The following is a 21,405-nucleotide window of genomic DNA, read 5'->3' on the forward strand; positions in this document are numbered from 1 at the left end:
CTAGGGGCTGCCTAGGGCAGGGCTCTAGGCCCTCAACCTTCTGACTTCAAGCAGAGCAACTGTACTTTTTTCCACCTCACATTTGGGCTTCTAAATAAGGTTGCATATGTAAAATGCTTTTATTAAAAGTTTGAAAAACATGGAAAATCTAATTATCATTGTAATTCCCTTCCCTGAACTGCTATTATAAGTGCATATAATTTAATGCTTCAATGTCCCCTAAGTCAGTTTTGAGTTCCCAAGTTTTCCTGAGGTATGAGATGACATTTTACATAAGCAGTACTTGCCTATTCAACCTTCATATAACCTGTACTTTCTTGTACACTGACTCCTCAGAGAAAATTTTGAATTTTCTATTATCAATCAACAAGCAGACATTTTGTGCCAACACATCATGCAAAGCCTGCCAGGCAACAATTTAGTTCCTGTAGCATCACCATCTCCATTGGAAGAGCAGTGCTCATGCAACTATTTTAATGTACTTTGTATTCTATTCTACCATTCTTTTAATTAGTAGAAAAACAGAAAAATTAAAGTGCCAATAGGACTGACAATTAACATAAATTTTATAAACATAATAAAATTGAGAAATCATTAGGCATGCTGTAAACAGTAAATCTTTATGATTAATAGGACACTCCTTAGACTTTGGCCCCTAAGACTTTAGTCCATTGCCTATTCATTCAATTTTAAAGGAAAGGTATAAAATGTATAAATATATCTTAAGAATAAATATTATGTCTAAAAGGCAAGGTGTCATTAAGGACTTCGCAGTATGTCATGAGAATACATCCCCCTATACCCTGCAAGTCTTTGTTCAACTCAGTTTACTTCCATCCATATTTTCATTTACACATTATATACTAAAGTAGGGAAATGCTTTTCTTTATATATCTACACTTACTCTTCACAATAATACCTACCAGCAATGGGTTCCAACTTGGGTAAAAAGATTACTTAACAATATATATCAGCAATTTTAGATAGTATGGTTAATGAATGAGTCTAAGACTATTCCCTATTCCCTTTCAAAAAGAAGGGTATAAGAAAAGCATGAGCACACCACCAACAACAAAAACATGGACACAAGAATGAGCGAGGCAGGACTACACTTCAAGATGGCGGAGGAGTAAGACATGGAGATCACCTTCCTCCCCACAAATACATCAAAAATACATCTACATGTGGAACAACTCCTACAGAACACCTACTGAACTGTGGCAGAAGACCTCAGACTTCCCAAAAGGCAAGAAACTCCCCACATACCTGGGTAGGGCAAAAGAAAAAAGAAAAAACACAGACAAAAGAATAGGGACAGGACCTGCACCTCTGGGAAGGAGCTGTGAAGGAGGAAAAGTTTCCACACACTAGGAAGTCCCTTCAATGGCAGAGATGGGGGGTGGTCGGGGGTGAAGCTTCAGAGCCACAGAGGAGAGCGCAGCAACACGGGTGCGGAGGGCAAAGCAGAGAGATTCCCGCACAGAGGATCGCTGCTGACCAGCACTCACCAGCCCAAGAGGCTTGTGTGCTCACCTGCCTGGGCGGGTGGGGGCTGGGAGCTGAGGCTGGGGCTTCAGAGGTCAGATCCCAGGGAGAGGACTGGGGTTGGCTGCGTGAACACAGCCTGAAGGGGGCTAGTGTGCCACAGCTAGCCGGGAGTGAGTCCGGGAAAAAGTCTGGAACTGCCTAAGAGGCAAGAGACCATTGTTTCGGGATGTGCGAGGAGAGGGGATTCAGAGCACTGCCTAAACGAGCTCCAGGGATGGGCACGAGCCATGGCTCTCAGTGTGGACACCAGAGACAGGCATGAAATGCTAAGGCTGCTACCGCAGCCACCAAGAAGCCTGTGTGCAAGCCACCAAGAATCACTATCCACACCTTCCCTCCCGGAAGCCTATGCAGCCCACCACTTCCAGGGTCCTGGGATCCAGGGACAACTTCCCCGGGAGAACACATGGCACGCCCCAGGCTGCTGCAATGTCACACCGGCCTCTGCTGCTGCAAGCTCGCCCCACATTCCATACCCCTCCCTCCCCCCAGCGTCAGTGAGCCAGAGCCCCCTAATCAGCCGCTCCTTTAACCCCCTCCTGTCCAGGGGAAGAACAGACGCCAGAGGGCGAGCTACATGCAGATGCGGGGCCAAATCCAAGGCTGAACCCCAGGAGCTGTGCGAACAAAGAAGAGAAAGGGGAATTTCTCTGTGCAGCCTCAGGAGCAGCAGATTAAATCTCCACAATCAACTTGATGTACCCTGCATCTGTGGAATACCTGAATGACAATTAATCAACCCAAAATTGAGGCGGTGGACTTTGGGAGCAACTGTAGACTTGGGGTTTGCTGTATGCGACTGACTAGTTCCTGCTTTTTCTGTTTATCTTAGCATAGATTTTAGTGCTTCTTATCATTGGTGGATTTGTTTATTGGTTTTGTTGCTCTCTTCTTTTTCTTTTTATTACTTTTTTATTTCTTAATTTTAAAAATACTATTTTTATTTTTTATTTTAATAACTTTATTTTATTTATCTCTTTTTCTTTCTTTCTTTTTTTCTTCTACCTTTTCTTCTGAGCCATGTGGCTGACAGGGTCTTGGTGCTCCAGCGGGGTGTCAGACCTGTGCCTCTGAGGTGGGAGAGCCGAGTTCAGGACACTGGTCCAACAGAAACCTCCTGGCTCCACGTAATATCAAATGGCGAAAGCTCTCCCAGAGATCTCCATCTCAACGCTAAGACCCAGCACCACTCAAAGACCAGAAAGCTCCAGTGCTGGACACTCCATGCCAAACAACTAGCAAGACAGAAACACAACCCCACCCATTAGCAGAGAGGCTGCCTAAAATCATAATAAGTTCACAGACACCCCAAAACACTCCACCGGATGCGGTCCTGCCCACCAGAAAGACAAGATCCAGCCTCATCCACCAGAACACAGGCACCAGTCCCCTCCAACAAGAAGCCTACACAACCCACTGAACCAACCTTAGCCACTGGGGGCAGACACCAAAAAAAAAACGGGAACTATGTACCTGCAGCCTGCAAAAACGAGACCCTAAACACAGTAAGTTAAGCAAAATGAGAAGACAGAGAAATATGCAGCAGATGAAGGAGCAAGGTAAAAACCCACCAGACCAAACAAATGGAGAGGAAACAGGCAGTCTACCTGAAAAAGAATTCAGAGTAATGATAGCAAAGATGATCCAAAAATCTTGGAAATAGAATGGAGAAAATACAAGAAACATTTAACAAGGACCTAGAAGAACTAAAGAGCAAACAAACAATGATGAACCACACAATAAATGAAATTAAAAATTCTCTAGAAGGAATCAATAGCAGAATAACTGAGGCAGAAGAACGGATAAGTGACCTGGAAGATAAAATAGTGGAAGTCACTACCACAGAGCACAATAAAGAAAAAGGAATGAAAAGGATTGAGGACAGTCTCAGAGACCTCTGGGACAAGATTAAATGCACTAACATTCGAATTATAGGGGTCCTAGAAGAAGAAGAGAAAAAGAAAGGGACTGAGAAAATAATTGAAGAGATTATAGGTGAAAATTTCCCTACTATGGGAAAGGAAATAGTCACTCAAGTCCAGGAAGCACAGACAGTCCCATACAGGATAAATCCAAGGAGAAACAGGCAAAGACACATATTAATCAAACTATCAGAAATTAAATACAAAGAAAAAATACTGAAAGCAGCAGGGAAAAGCAACAAATAACATACAAGGGAATCCCCATAAGGTTAATAGCTGATCTTTCAGCAGAAACTCTGCAAGCCAGAAGGGAGTGGCAGGACATATTTAAAGTGATGAAAGGGAAAAACCCACAACCAAGATTACTCTACCCAGTAAGGACCTCATTCAGATTCAATGGAGAAACTAAAACCTTTACAGACAAGCAAAAACTAAGAGAATTCAGCAGCACCAAACCAGCTTTACAACAAATGCTAAAGGAACTTCTCTAGGCAGGAAACACAAGAGAAGGAAAACACCTGCAAAAACAGACCCAGAACAATTAAGAAAATGGTCATAGGAACATACATATAGATAATTACCTTAAATGTAAATGGACTAAATGCTCCAACCAAAAGACATAGACTGGTTGAATGGATACAAAAACAAGACCCATATATATGCTGTCTACAAGAGACCCACTTTAGACCTAGAGACACATACAGACTGAAAGTGAGGGGATGGAAAAAGATATTCCATGCAAATGGAAACCAAAAGAAAGCTGGAGTAGCAATTTTCATATCAGACAAAACAGACTTTAAAATAAAGACTATTACAAGAGACAAAGAAGGACACTACCTAATGATCAAGGGATCAATCCAAGAAGAAGATATAACAATTGTAAATATTTTTGCACCCAACATAGGAGCACCTCAATACATAAGGCAAATGCTAACAGCCATAAAAGGGGAAATCGACAGTAACACAATCATAGTAGGGGACTTTAACACCCCACTTTCACCAATGGACAGATCATCCAAAATGAAAGTAAATAAGGAAACACAAGCTTTAAATGATACATTAAACAAGATGGACTTAATTAATATTTATAGGACATTCCTTCCAAAAACAACAGAACACACTTTCTTCTCAAGTGCTCATGGAACAATCTCCAGGATAGATCATATCTTGGGTAACAAATCAAGCCTTGGTGAATTTAAGAGAACTGAAATAGTATCAAGTATCTTTTGCAACCACAACGGTATGAGACTAGATATCAATTACAGGAAAAAAACTGTAAAAAATACAAACACATGGAGGCTAAACAATATGCTACTAAATAACCAAGAGATCACTGAAGAAATCAAAGAGGAAATCAAAAAAAACCTACAAACAAATGACAATGAAAACACGACAACCCAAAACCTATGGGATGCAGCAAAAGCAGTTCTAAGAGGGAAGTTTATAGCAATACAATCCTACCTCAAGGAACAAGAAACATCTCAAATAAACAACCTAACCTTACACCTAGAGCAATTAGAGAAAGAAGAACACAAAAACCCGAAAGTTAGCAGAAGGAAAGAAATCATAAAGATCAGATCAGAACTAACTGAAAAAGAAATGAAGGAAACAAAAGCAAAGATCAATAAAACTAAAAGGTGGTTCTTTGAGAAGATAAACAAAATTGATAAACCGTTAGCCAGACTCATCAAGAAAAAAAGGGAGAAGACTCAAATCAATAGAATTAGAAATGAAAAAGGAAAAGTAACAACTGACACTGCAGAAATACAAAGGATCATGAGAGATTACTACAAGCAACTATATGCCAATAAAATGGACAACCTGGAAGAAATGGACAAATTCTTAGAAAAGCACAACCTTCCGAGACTGAACCAGGAAGAAACAGAAAATATAAACAGACCAATCACAAGCACTGAAATTGAGACTGTGATTAAAAATCTTCCAACAAACAGAAGCCCAGGACCAGATGGCTTCACAGGCGAATTCTATCAAACATTTAGAGAAGAGCTAACACCTATCCTTCTCAAACTCTTCCAAAATATAGCAGAGGGAGGAATACTCCCAAACTCATTCTACGAGGCCACCATCACCCTGACACCAAAACCAGACCAAGATGTCACAAAGAAAGAAAACTACAGGCCAATATCACTGATGAACACAGATGCAAAACTCCTCAACAAAATACTAGCAAACAGAATCCAACAGCACATTAAAAGGATCACACACCATGATCAAGTGGGGTTTATCACAGGAATGCAAGCATTATTCAATATACGCAAATCAATCAATGTGATATACCATATTAACAAATTGAAGGAGGAAAACCATATGATCATCTCAATAGATGCAGAAAAAGCTTTTGGCAAAATTCAACACCCATTTATGATAAAAACCCTCCAGAAAGTAGGCATAGAGGGAACTTACCTCAACATCATAAAGGCCGTACATGACAAACCCACAGCCAACATCGCTCTCAATGGTGAAAAACTGAAACCACTTCCTCTAAGATCAGGATCAAGACAAGGTTGTCCACTCTCACCACTATTATTCAACATAGTTTTGGAAGTTTTAGCCACAGCAATCAGAGAAGAAAAAGAAATAAAAGGAATCCAAATCGGAAAAGAAGAAGTAAAGCTGTCACTGTTTGCAGATGACATGATAGTATACATAGAGAATCCTAAAGATGCTACCAGAAAACTACTAGAGCTAATCAATGAATTTGGTAAAGTAGCAGAATACAAAATTAATGCACAGAAATCTCTTGCATTCCTATACACTAATGATGAAAAATCTGAAAGAGAAATTAAGGAAACACTCCCATTTACCACTGCAACAAAAAGAATAAAATACCTAGGAATAAACCTGCCTAGGGAGACAAAAGATCTGTATGCAGAAAACTATAAGACAATGATGAAAGAAATTAAAGATGATACAAACAGATGGACAGATATACCATGTTCTTGGATTGGAAGAATCAACATTGTGAAAATGACTATAGTACCCAAAGCAATCTACAGATTGAATGCAATCCCTACCAAACTACCAATGGCATTTTTCACAGAACTAGAACAAAAGATTTTACAATTTGTATGGAACACAAAAGATCCCGAATAGCCAAAGCAATCTTGAGAAAGAAAAACAGAGCTGGAGGAATCAGGCTCCCGGACTTCAGACTATACTACAAAGCTACCGTAATCAAGACAGTATGGTACTGGCACAAAAACAGAAATATAGATCAATGGAACAGGATAGAAAGCCCAGAGATAAACCCACACATATATGGTCACCTTATTTTTGATAAAGGAGGCAAGAATATATAATGGAGAAAAGACAGTCTCTTCAATAAGTGGTGCTGGGAAAACTGGACAGCTACATGTAAAAGAATGAAATTAGAACACTCCCTAACACCATACACAAAAATAAACTCAAAATGGATTAAAGACCTAAATGTAAGGCCAGACACTATAAAACTCTTAGAGGAAAACATAGGCAGAACACTCTATGACATAAATCACAGCAAGATCCTTTCTGACCCACCTCCTAGAGAAAGGGAAATAAAAACAAAAATAAACAAATGTGACCTAATGAAACTTAAAAGCTTTTGCACAGCAAAGGAAACCATAAACAAGACGAAAAGACAACCCTCAGAATGGGAGAAAATATTTGCAAATGAAGCAACTGACAAAGGATTAATCTCCAAAATTTACTAGCAGCTCATGCAGCTCAATATCAAAAAAACAAACAACCCAATCCAAAAATGGGCAGAAGACCTAAACAGACATTTTTTCAAAGAAGACATACAGATTGCCAACAAACACATGAAAGGATGCTCAACATCATTAATCACTAGAGAAATGCAAATCAAAACTACAATGAGGTATCACCTCACACCAGTCAGAATGGCCATCATCAAAAAATCTACAAACAGTAAATGATGGAGAGGGTGTGGAGAAAAGGGAACCCTCTTGCACTGTTGGTAGGAATGTAAATTGATACCACCACTATGGAGAACAGTATGGAGGTTCCTTAAAAAACTAAAAATAGGGGCTTCCCTGGTGGCGCAGTGGTTGAGAGTCTGCCTGCCAATGCAGGGGACATGGGTTCGAGCCCTGGTCTGGGAAGATCCCACATGCCACGGAGCAACTGGGCCCGTGAGCCACAATTGCTGAGCCTGTGCGTCTGGAGCCTGTGCGTCTGGAGCCTGTGCTCCGCAACAAGAGAGGCCGCGATAGTGAGGGGCCCGCACACCGCGATGAAGAGTGGCCCCCGCTTGCCACAACTAGAGAAAGCCCTCACACAGAAACGAAGACCCAACACAGCCATAAATAAATAAAATTAAATAAATAATAATAATTAAAAAAAAAAAAAAAAACTAAAAATAGAACTACCATACGACCCAGCAATCCCACTATTGGGCATATACCCTGAGAAAACCATAATTCAAAAAGAGTCATGTACCACAGTGTTCATTGCAGCTCTATTTACAATAGCCAGGACATCGAAGCAACCTAAGTGTCCATCGACAGATGAATGGATAAAGAAGATGTGGTACATATATACAATGGAATATTACTCAGCCATAAAAAGAAATGAAATTGAGTTATTTGTAGTGAGGTGGATGGACCTAGAGTCTGTCATACAGAGTGAAGTAAGTCAGAAAGAGAGAAACATATACTGTATGCTAACACATATATATGGAACCTTAAAAAAAAAAAATGGTTCTGAAGAACCTAGGGGCAGGACAGGAATAAAGACGCAGACGTAGAGAATGGACTTGAGGACATGGGGAGGGGGAAGGGTAAGCTGGGAGGAAGTGAGAGAGTGGCATGGACATATACACACTACTAAATGTAAAATAGATAGCTAGTGGGAAGCAGCTGCATAGCACAGGGAGATCAGCTTGGTGCTTTGTGACCACCTAGAGGGGTGGGATAGGGAGGGTGGGAGGGAGATGCAAGAGGGAGGAGACATGGGGATATATGTATATGTATAGCTGATTCACTGTGTTATAAAGCAGAAACTAACACACCATTGTAAAGCAATTATACTCCAATAAAGATGTTAAAAATATTTAAAAATTAAAAAATTTTTAAAAAAGAAATGAAGGGAACAATAGCAAAGATCAATAAAACTAAAAGCTGGTTCTTTGAGATGATAAACAAAATTGATAAACCACTAGCCAGACTCATCAAGAAAAAAAGGGAGAAGACTCAAATCAAGAGAATTAGAAATGAAAAAGGAGAAGTAACAACTGGTTCAGTCTCAGGTTGTGCTTTTGTAAGAAGTAACAACCGACACTGCAGAAATACAATGGATTCTTAGAAAAGATTTTCTAAGAATACTTTCTAAATACAAATGATTCCTGCAAGAGGGAGGGGATATGGGAATATATGTATACATACAGCTGATTCACTTTGTTATACAGCAGAAACTGATAGACCATTGTAAAGCAATTATACTCCAGTAAAGATGTTAAAAAAATAATAATAATATAAAGAATAAATGAACGGAAAGCAGAAAAAAAAAACTTAAGTGCAATTAAAATAAGTGAATTGGAAACCAAAACAAAAAAAAGAATGAGTGATTCACCAAATAAGAAATAAACACATTAAAAATATTCTTGAGAAGAGGACACTGGGTTGGCATTCTTCTAAAATTATAATGCTAAATGCTGATGAAGGGTTTGATGAAGAAGAGGGGAGTATACATTGACAATCTCCCTTGAAAGCTATAGGGGAAGGCTGTTTCAGGAATATTAAAAATATTTATGTCTTTTGTTCTGACAAATCTTTTATGAATCTATCTGTCCTGAGCTAAACAGAGATTTGGTTGAAGATTTATGTACGAGGATGTTCAACACAGTATTATGTAACATAAAGAAAAACCTGTACAATATAGATTAATGGTTAAGTATGTTTATTCATAAAATGGTATATCACGTAACTATTAAAAATCATATTTTCTTAGCACATTCAGTGTCATGTGGAAATGTTCATGATATAATATTTAAAATTGAAAGTATGGAAACTTATTTACACGGAATGACTCAATTTTGTAAAATTTACACACAAACACACACACTCACAAACAACTGAAATATCAGAAGGAAATCCACAAGCATGTTACTAATAATTATCTTTGGGTTGCAGGATTATGGGTGATTATTAGTATCACCTTTATACTACTCTATGTTTTCCCAATTTCTATAGTGAGCAGTTATTAATTTTACTACTTAGAAATTATAAAAAAGGGGACTTCCCTGGTGGCACAGCCGTTAAGAATCCGCCTGCCAATGCAAGGGACACAAGTTCGATCCCTGGTCTGGGAAGATCCCATATGCCGTGGAGCAACTAAGCCCGTGAGCCACAACTACTGAGCCTGTGCTCTAGAGCCTGCAAGCCACAACTACTGAGCCCACACGCCACAACTACTGAAGCCTGCATGCCCTAAAGCCCGTGAGCCACAACTACTGAGCCTGAGCGCCACAACTACTGAAGCCCGCGCACCCACAGCCCATGCTCTGCAACAAGAGAAGCCACCGCAATGAGAAGCCTGTGCACCACAGCGAAGAGTAGCCCCCACTTGCCACAACTAGAGAAAGCCTGCACACAGCGACGAGGACCCAACGCAGCCAAATAAATAAATAAATAAATAAAAAGGAAGTTATAAAAAAGGAAATAGTGGGATAAAATGTAAATAACTAACAGAAAATAAAATTATATAGCCACTCTAATCCTGACTACTCAGTAAGCCAAACAGTCCAGAATTGGTTAAATTTGGATAAATTATAATTTCAAATATTCAGAGAGGATCCTGAACAGAAAGCAAATTAAGAAGAAGAAAGGTACACCAACTGAGGTCCAATCCTCCTACAATAACACAACAAACTCCCAATACATGAATTCAGTAGCATTTCTCCACTTAACGCCTACTGAAATTATAACACCTAATTAGAGAATTAGTTATAGCTGACTTATTCCCTTACAGAAAGTCTGTAAATGATTATTTTGTTTTGAGGGGTTATCACATAAAAATAAAAAATACAAAACTGCAGATGGAAATTTTTTTTAAGTCAGTAGTCAACAAAAGATAATGGAATCTGTTTACTTCTGCCTGCAACCACAAGTTAGTCTAATGATGTACTGTCTATTCTTCTAAATGATTAATGCTGAATTAAACACTTTCCTTCACCACTGGGCTGGTTTGTAGTAATTTTGCATTTTAATAAATGAGCGAGCTCTAATGGACTGAGTTGAAAAGGTCAGCTATCAGCCCAACCACAGATGACTTCCGCTAAGACTTACACAGTTTCTAAAGTTTCTTCTAATTTAAACATTTTTTAGTGTCTAAAAATGTTGTATTTTGTCTTATGCAACTTGTATTGCTTTAAAAGTATACCCAAATAAATTTGCAAACAAATTTCATATTGAAATCATTTTGGAGAACACACTGATTAAAAGATGTCTTCATTAAAGTCCTTTGAAAGTAAAGGATTATTTTATGAAGAACTAATCATACACATATCCCTAATTTTCATCTTTAAAAAATTTAGATTTTTTCACATACCAGGTTTACTTAAGGCAAGACACCCCTTCTGTGTAAGTTAGGACATAGTAAAAGATGACCTAAGATCAAGGCCAGGATCCTTGTCTCTCTGTGTCTCACTTCTCTCATATATAAATTGGGGATACTTCCATCTAATGTATAAGGTTATGAGAGTAAAGTGGAATAACAATGTGATACCACTGGATCCAGATCAATGGTTGTCAAACTTTAGTGTGTGTCAGAATCACTAGAGAGGGCTCATTCCAGAGTTTCTGATTCAGCAAGTCTGGGGCTCAGCCAGAGATTCTGTGTTTCTAACAAGTTCCCAGGTGATGCTGATCTGGCCGGTCTGGGACCACACTTCAAGAACTACTGATCTAGACAGACCTGGGCACAATCTACTAATCCTGGGCACTTAACTTCTCTGAAACAGTTTTTCTGACTCTTAAACTAGAAATATAACTACCTCATTGTGGAGTTTAGGAATTATGGAAGTAATGCACATTGCCTGTTGAACACAGTGCCTAGTTTATAAGAGAGACAGTGGTAATAGTAGTTGTTACCACCACTATTGCTACTATTTCTACTAAGCAATGGAACATGTAGAACATAACATCAGAAAATTTTTTAATTGCATTAAACTGCACTGTAATTTAAAGTTCCTTATATTTTACATTAATTCCTTTTCTGACAAAATTATAAAAGTTAATTATAAACTAGTTGACAAATTTCTATAATACCTTTTTTGTAGCAGTTAAGAGAATGGCTCTAGAGCACAACTGTCTGTGTTCAAATTCAAGTTCTGTAATATACCACGTGTCTGTGGCCCCCAGTTTCCTTATCTATAAAATAAAAACAATAATAGTACCTACTTCATAAGGCTGTGAGAACTGAACGGCTTAACCTACATAAACCTCTGAATAGTGCCTGGCATAAAATAAACATTTGATAAATGTAGCTATCATTATTATTATTATTACTATTATTCCAATACACTATCAGTAACATTATAAATATATATATATTTATATATACATTAAAGCATTAAACAGGTTTAATTTTATTTGAAGGTAAAATTCAAATAACTGGGTATTTTTCTAATTATTAGTATGAACTATAGACTATTTAGTCTTTTATTAGGTTGAGACATATGAACTGCTGATATGTAACTACTTTTGACTGATAAAAACAGTACGTACTTTCATATGGTTGAAGCTAGTATCTTTCACCCCAACCCCCCTGACCATTCCTTTGAGCCCATTGATGGTTCTACCCTAGTGCACTCCAAGGTTTGGTTTTCAGGTCTCTTTTCACTCAGATCTCCCAGGAGGTTCATACCCACTACTACTACAGTTTTAACCACAGACTGAAAATCCAGAGGTTTTATCTAGCTCATAGATACATTTCGTTGGCCTACATAATTGTTTTTTAAAACCTGAAGATTTAACACTCACATATTCAAACTCTCACGCACAAAAAAATCTGGATTTCTGGCTTCTCTTGAAAAACTGGATGATCTAGCAACACTGGACAAGCATTACCAAAAGCCTACAACTGTCTGAAATTAAGTAGCAGCTACCACTTCATAGGGAATGAGTTCTCTAAATTGCTAGTCTTCAGTCAGCTTTACTCTTCACTCATTTACTTATCTGCCTAGCCCTGAGGCATTCAGTTTTTCAAATTTTAATTCTACCTTCCAGCAATATGTTGATAACCACTAATCTCCATCTCCAGCCCAGACTCAGATCCAACTGGCATCACCGTCAATACCTGTGAGTCTCACAGACACCTCAAATATAAGTCTCTCACCACCTCTGTTTTAGATTCTCTATTTCAGACGTTGACAACATCCAAACAAAACAGTAAGCCAAGCCTTACTAACACATTTACTACTCTCATTCTCTCACCTCCCATTTCCAAGCAATCAACAGTTCCTAAAGATTTATCAATACTTCCTAAAAATCTCAAGTCTATTTTCCTCTTCTCCTTCCCCATTACCAATGCTTTAATCCACTCAGGGCCTTAACAATCAAGGCTATTTATCTAGAGCCCCTGTCTTACTCAGTCTCCTCTCTGCTTAAAACTCTGCTTCATTGGCTCCTCACAGACTCAGGATAAAAATAAAACCTTTTCATATTAGATGTAGGCCTCTGACTATCTTTACAGCCTCACCTCCTGCCCACTGTTCTAAAGGTACCAAACATTACCCCGTAGCATCATATTTCCATACCTTTGTACATGCTACAACAACCCATCTGCCTGGTAAATTTCTGTTCAATCTTCAGAACTCTACCAGGTAGAGGAGGTAAGGAGGGAGAGGTGGGAGACAGAGCCTGGTGACAGGGGACTTTTAATTTGTATATTATATAATTCTGAACAACTCAAAATTTTTAGAACTAGTATAATTTTAAATTTTGATTATTTTAAAAAGAATTACTCGGTAACAAGAAAAACTCTGCTCTTCTGTGCAGCACTGAGTGATGGTCTCTTTTGCCACTCCATTATTTCAGTGTCCTATACATATTTCTACTACTACAGCATATTTCATACTACATTATATACTTCTTTACAAGCTCCTTAACTTCCTGCCTCATGTCTTATTAACCTGTATACCCTCAGTTCTGAGCACAGGAAGTTACACATACTATACATACATTGAATGCTTGAACTCAACAGCCAGTCTAATTAATACCAAAACTGCTTTCCACACAATGTCTAGCCAAGAAGCCAAATGCAAACGACCTTGGCTGACTGATAGGAAAAGCGATCATTTTTTGCTATTGCTCAAAAGAAAAGAGCCGGTTTATAAAGATGAATTGGCAACTATTTTCTTTTTAATCTCTGAAAAATGACAGAATGAAGCTGTAGTTTTCAAACCTTTTTAAAGCTCTAACATGCTAGGATTGTAATTTCAATTATTACCTAAAGGGGAAAAAAAAGAGTATTTCTTTTTCAAAACTAAAGTTAAATTAACTTTGTTTAAAGAATTTTATGGCATCTCTTTAAAACTAGAGATATTCTGAAATATCAAGTTACCAGAACCGGGAATCATTAGAATGAAAAATTATCTGTTTCAGGAAAGTTTGTTCTCTTCATGGCACCAGTCCTCTCAATTATTAACAAATGATGTTTCAGGATACAGGACATGTAGGTCAGTTAGAGATTCAAACCATAGTGGAAATGAAGGTGGTGGGTAATAGCCTGCCTACATACATTTCCATACATTTGACTTTCTTTCTTGTTACTATGGATGAACTGTCCATGCTCCCAGCCAAAGGCAATGCCCCACCTGTGTATTAGGCCCCATCCTGTCTTGCCTTCTCAGGGACACTGATCCAATAATTCTCCCCTTTCTCTCTTGCATCATCAATTTTTCCCTCTCTACTGAATCACTACCAACAGCATAAAAACATGCTATTATTGCTCTTATCTTTAAAAAAAGATATCTCATCTTTATCTCATTTCCCTCCTCCAGCTACTACTGTATTTCTCACCTTCCCTTTACAGCAGAACTTGAAAGCACTGTCTATACTCTCATCTCTAAGTTGCTCTTCTCAAGGTTACCAATAGACTCTTAATTGTTAAATTCTGTGATCATTTCTCAGCCCTCAACTTTCTTGATCAGGAGCATTTGACACAGTTGCTGATGCCTCTCACCTCCTAGAAACACTTTCTATCTTGGCTTCCCGGGTACCACATTCACCTGGTTTTCCTCCTCCTTTTTGGTTGCTTCTTTTCAATTCCTTTTGCTAGTTCCGCCTCATCTCTGTGTCTTCCAAATAAATGTTGGAGTGCTCCAGAGTTCATTACTTGGACCTCTTGTCTTTTCTCTCTACACTTATTCCCAAATTCTCATGGCTTTAAAAACCATCTATATGCCAGTGACTCCCAAATTTATTTCTTCAGCCTGAACTTTTCTCCTGAATTCCACACTTCAACTACCTACTTGACATCTTCATTTGGATGTCTGATAGGCAGCTAGAACTTGATTATAAGTATGTCCAAGGCTAAGTTCCTGATGCCCACCTGCCACTCCCAAACTAGTTCCTCCTGCAATCTTCCCCACCTCAGTTAATGGCAACTCCATTCTTATTGCTCAAGACAAAAATATGGTGTCATCCTATACTACTATCTTCCTCTCACATGCTACAGTTCAACCTTCAAAAAAATATAATATCTAACAACAGACTACTACTTAGCAATATAAAAGGAACTACCAATACATGCAACAAGATGGACGAATATTAAAAACATTATACTGAGCTAAAATAAAGCCAGACAAAAGAGAATACATACTGTATGATTCCATTTATGTGAAACTCTCCAAAAAAAGAAAAAAAAAAATCTAATGTTTAATGATAGATCTGCAGTTGTCTGGAGCCAGAGGCTGGGAGTGGAGACTGACTGAAAGAATAAAAGAATCTTTTGGGTGACAGAAATGTTCTACATCTTGATTATGGTAGCAGTTATATGAGAAAGTAAATTTGTCAATATTCATTGAACTTTATAGAGTGTACATTTTATTGTATGTTAGTTACAGCTCAATAAAGTTGATTACACACACATGCACAATTCGACCACTTCTCACTACCTCACTACCCTCACTGCTACCATGTGGGAGCCACCATCATCTCTCTTCTGGATTACTATAGCCTCCTAACTAGTTTCCCTACTTTTGTTCCTGCCTCCTGCATTTTATTCTCCAAACAGTGGCCAGAGTGATACTGTTTAAAAATCACATCATGTCACTCCTCTGTTCAAAACCCTCTAATATGGCTTCTTATCTCAGTAAAATTCAATATCCTTATTGTGCCATATGAAGCCTCCCACGATGTTATCTCTTAGACCTCATCTCCCACTACCCTCCCCCATGGTTTTCTGCACTCCAACCAGAACTGCCCTCCTTGCTGTTCCTCAAATATGGCAGGCACACCCTTTTGCACTTACTGTTTCCTTTGCCTGGAATGATTTACTCTTCATCATCACCCACAACAAAGCCATATAGCTTGTTCCCTCACTTCTTTCAGGTCTTTCCCTGGCCATCTAAAATTTCAAACCACCCCCCTACAAACACACACACACACACACACACACACACACACACACACACAACCTCACTTCTATTTCATTTCCTCCTTTCCTGCTTTTTTTTTTTTTCTCCCCAAGGCTTAGCACTATTTACTTATATTTTACCAACTTATCTTGTTTATTGGCTTCCTCCTCTACCAGGCTGGATACCCCAAGAGGGGAATTTTATGTTCACTACTGTATCCCCAGAACTTAGAATAATGTCTAAAATAGATGTTGAATAAATGATGAATGTATCTGAACAAATTCTAGCTTTCCCTTTAAGAGCTGACAGTAAGCAGAATTTGTTTTATAGATGCATCAACTGACACTTCACTTGCTTTCAAAAATTCTGCTATATTAAACTTTAAAAAGTCAACACATTTACACACATGCTAATGTGTATCATCTAAACTTGCTTTCACTTCTAATCAAGAGTATAAGATCTATCAGACATTGAAAACTTTTAACAGAGTTTCATCTATTTTCTTATAAGCAAGGACCTATGAATGTGAAATAACTCATTACTGCCAAGAATATAGAGAGGAGAGAGGGCAAGATGACGGAAGAGTAAGACGCGGAAATCACCTTCCTTCCCACAGATACATGAGAAATACATCTACACGTGGAACTGCTCCTACAGAACACCCACTGAATGCTGGCAGAAAACGTCAGACCTCCCAAAAGGCAAGAAACTCCCCACGTACTTGGGTAGGGCAAAAGAAAAAAGAAATAACAGAGACAAAAGAATAGGGACGGGACCTGCACCAGTGGGAGGGAGCCATGAAGGAGGAAAGGTTTCCACGCACTAGGAAGCCCCTTCGCGGGCGGAGACTGCGGGTGGCAGAGGGGGGAAGCTTCAGAGCCACGGAGGAGAGAGCAGCCACAGGGGTGCGGAGGGCAAAGCGGAGAGATTCCCGCACAGAGGCTCGGCGCCGAGCAGCACTCACCAGCCCGAGAGGCTTGTCTGCTCACCCGCCGGGGCGGGCGGGGGCTGGGAGCTGAGGCGCGGGCTTCCGTCGGATTGCAGGGAGAGGACTGGGGTTGGCGGCGTGAACACAGCCTGAAGGGGTTAGCGCACCACAGCTGGCTGGGAGGGAGTCCGGGAAAAAGTCTGCAGCTGCCGAAGAGGCAAGAGACTTTTTCTTGCCTCTTTGTTTCGCGGCGCGCAAGGAGAGGGGATTCAGAGCACCACCTAAACGAACTCCAGAGACGGGTGCGAGCCGCGGCGATCAGCGCGGACCCCAGAGACGGGCATGAGACGCTAAGGCTGCTGCTGCCGCCACCAAAAAACCTGTGTGCGAGCACAGGTCACTCTCCACACCGCCCCTCCCGGGAGCCAGTGCAGCCCGCCACGGCCAGGCTCCCGTGATCCGGGGACAACTTCCCCGGGAGAACACACGGCGCGCCTCGGGCTGGTGCAACGTCACGTCGGCCTCTGCCGCCGCAGGCTCGCCCCGCATCCGTATCCTTCCCTCCCCCCAACCCGAGTGAGCCAGAGCCCCCGAAGCAGCTGCTCCTTTAACCCCGTTCTGTCTGGGCGGGGAACAGACGCCCTCAGGCGACCTACACGCAGAGGCGGGTCCAAATCCAAAGCTGAACCCCGGGAGCTGTGCAAACAAAGAAGAGAAAGGGAAATCTCTCCCAGCAGCCTCAAAAGCAGCGGATTAAAACTCCACAAACAACTTGATGCGCCTACATCTGTTGAATACCTGAATAGACAACGAATCATCCCAAATTCAGGAGGTGGACTTTGGGAGCAGGATATATTAATTTTTTCCCTTTTCCTTTTTTTGTGAGTGTATATGTGTATGCTTCTGGGTGAGATTTTGTCTGTATAGCTTTGCTTTATAATAGCTTTATTTTACTTCACTGTATTTTATCCTCTTTCTTTCTTTCTTTCTTTCTATTTTTTCTCCCTTTTACTCTGAGCCGTGTGGATGAAAGGCTCTTGGTGCTCCAGCCAGGCATCAGGGCTGTGCCTCTGAGGTGGGAGAGCCAACTTCAGGGCACTGGTCCACAAGAGACCTCCCAGCTCCACGTAATACCAAACAGCGAAAATCTCTCAGAGATCTCCATCTCAACATCAAGACCCAGCTTCACTCAACGACCAGCAAGCTACAGTGCTGGACACCCTATGCCAAACAACTAGCAAAACAGGAACACAGCCCCATCCATTAGCAGAGAGGCTGCCTAAAATCATAATAAGGCCACAGACACCCCAAAATACACTACCAGACGTGGACGTGCCCACCAGAAAGACAAGATCCAGCCTCATCCACCAGAACACAGGCACTAGTTCCCTCCACCAGGAAGCCTACACAACCCACTGAACCAACCTTAGCCACTGGGGACAGATACCAAAAACAACGGGAACTACGAACCTGCAGCCTGTGAAAAGGAGACCCCAAACACAGTAAGATAAGCAAAATGAGAAGACAAAAAAACACACAGCAGGTGAAGGAGCAGGGTCAAAACACACCAGACCTAACAAATGAAGAGGAAATAGGTAGTTTACCTGAAAAAGAATTCAGAATAATGATAGTAAGGATGATCCAAAATCTTGGAAATAGAATAGACAAAATGCAAGAAACATTTAACAAGGACGTAGAAGATCTAAAGAGGAACCAAGCAACGATGAAAAACACAATAAATGAAATTAAAAATACTCTAGATGGGATCAATAGCAGAATAACTGAGGCAGAAGAACGGATAAGTGACCTGGAAGATAAAATGGTGGAAATAACTACTGCAGAGCAGGATAAAGAAAAAATAATGAAAAGAACTGAGGACAGTCTCAGAGACCTCTGGGACAACATTAAACACACCAACATTCGAATCATAGGGGTCCCAGAAGAAGAAGAGAAAAAGAAAGGGACTGAGAAAATATTTGAAGAGATTATAGTTGAAAACTTCCCTAATATGGGAAAGGAAATAGTTAATCAAGTCCTGGAAGCACAGAGAGTCCCATACAGGATAAATCCAAGGAGAAACACGCCAAGACACATATTAATCAAACTGTCAAAAATTAAATATAAAGAAAACATATTAAAAGCAGCAAGGGAAAAACAACAAATAGCACACAAGGGAATCCCCATAAGGTTAACAGCTGATCTTTCAGCAGAAACTCTGCAAGCCAGAAGGGAGTGGCAGGATATACTTAAAGTGATGAAGGAGAAAAACCTACAACCAAAATTACTCTACCCAGCAAGGATCTCATTCAGATTTGATGGAGAAATTAAAACCTTTACAGACAAGCAAAAGCTGAGAGAGTTCAGCACCACCAAACCAGCTTTACAACAAATGCTAAAGGAACTTCTCTAGGCAAGAAACACAAGAGAAGAAAAGGACCTACAATAACAAACCCAAAACATTTAAGAAAATGGGAATAGGAACATACATATCGATAATTACCTTAAATGTAAATGGATTAAATGTTCCCACCAAAAGACACAGACTGGCTGAATGGATACAAAAACAAGACCCATATATATGCTGTCTACAAGAGACCCACTTCAGACCTAGAGACACATACAGACTGAAAGTGAGGGGATGGAAAAAGATATTCCATGCAAATGGAAATCAAAAGAAAGCTGGAGTAGCAATTCTCATATCAGACAAAACAGACTTTAAAATAAAGACTATTACAAGAGACAAAGAAGGACACTATATAATGATCAAGGGATCGATCCAAGAGGAAGGTATAACAATTGTAAATATTTATGCACCCAACATAGGAGCACCTCAATACATAAGGCAAATACTAACAGCCATAAAAGGGGAAATCAACAGCAACACAATCATAGTAGGGGACTTTAACACCAGACTTTCACCAATGGACAGATCATCCAAAATGAAAATAATTAAGGAAACACAAGCTTTAAATGATACATTAAACAAGATGGACTTAATTGATATTTATAGGACATTCCACCCAAAAACAACAGAATACACATATTTCTCAAGTGCTCATGGAACATTCTCCAGGATAGATCATATCTTGGGCCACAAATCAAGCCTTGGTAAATTTAAGAAAATTGAAATCGTATCAAGTATCTTCTCTGACCACAACGGTATGAGACTAGATATCAATTACAGGAAAAGATCTGTAAAAAATACAAACACATGGAGGCTACACAATACACTACTTAATAACGAAGTGATCACTGAAGAAATCAAAGGGGAAATCAAAAAATACCTAGAAACAAATGACAATGGAGACACCACGACCCAAAACCTATGGGACGCAGCAAAAGCAGTGCTAAGAAGGAAGTTTATAGCAATACAAGCCTACCTCAAGAAACAGGAAACATCTCGAATAAACAACCTAACCTTGCACCTGAAGCAATTAGAGAAAGAAGAACAAAAAAACCCCAAAGCTAGCAGAAGGAAAGAAATCATAAAGATCAGATCAGAAATAAATGAAAAAGAAATGAAGGAAACAATAGCAAAAATCAATGAAACTAAAAGCTGGTTCTTTGAGAAGATAAACAAAATTGATAAACCATTAGCCAGACTCATCAAGAGAAAAAGGGAGAAGACTCAAATCAATAGAATTAGAAATGAAAAAGGAGAAGTAACCACTGACACTGCAGAAATACAAAGGATCATGAGAGATTACTACAAGCAACTCTATGCCAATAAAATGGACAACCTGGAAGAAATGGACAGATTCTTAGAAATGCACAACCTGCCGAGACTGAACCAGGAAGAAATAGAAAATATGAACAGACCAATCACAAGCACTGAAATTGAAACTGTGATTAAAAATCTTCCAACACACAAAAGCCCAGGACCAGATGGCTTCACAGGCGAATTCTATCAAACATTTAGAGAAGAGCTAACACCTATCCTTCTCAAACTCTTCCAAAATATTGCAGAGGGAGGAACACTCCCAAACTCATTCTACAAGGCCACCATCACCCTGATACCAAAACCAGACAAAGATGTCACAAAGAAAGAAAACTACAGGCCAATATCACTGATGAACATAGATGCAAAAATCCTCAACAAAATACTAGCAAACAGAATCCAACAGCACATTAAAAGGATCATACACCATGATCAAGTGGGGTTTATCCCAGGAATGCAAGGATTCTTCAGTATACGCAAATCAATCAACGTGATACACCATATTAACAAATTGAAGGAGAAAAACCATATGATCATCTCAATAGATGCAGAGAAAGCTTTCGACAAAATTCAACACCCATTTATGATAAAAGCCCTGCAGAAAGTAGGCATAGAGGGAACTTTCCTCAACATAATAAAGGCCATATATGACAAACCCACAGCCAACATTGTCCTCAATGGTGAAAAACTG

The 21,405-nt window shown here is 39.6% G+C and overlaps 1 protein-coding gene across 1 annotated transcript in view; it reads right to left on the reverse strand.

The window, feature by feature from the left end:
- The window catches only part of OSBPL9 (oxysterol binding protein like 9), a 188,978-nt gene that overhangs the window by 108,313 nt on the left and 59,260 nt on the right, over positions 1-21,405 (reverse strand). The gene's annotated exons all lie outside the window — the stretch shown is intronic.

Source organism: Eubalaena glacialis, chromosome 3, assembly GCF_028564815.1.
Source record: "Eubalaena glacialis isolate mEubGla1 chromosome 3, mEubGla1.1.hap2.+ XY, whole genome shotgun sequence".
Lineage (NCBI taxonomy): Eukaryota > Metazoa > Chordata > Mammalia > Artiodactyla > Balaenidae > Eubalaena > Eubalaena glacialis.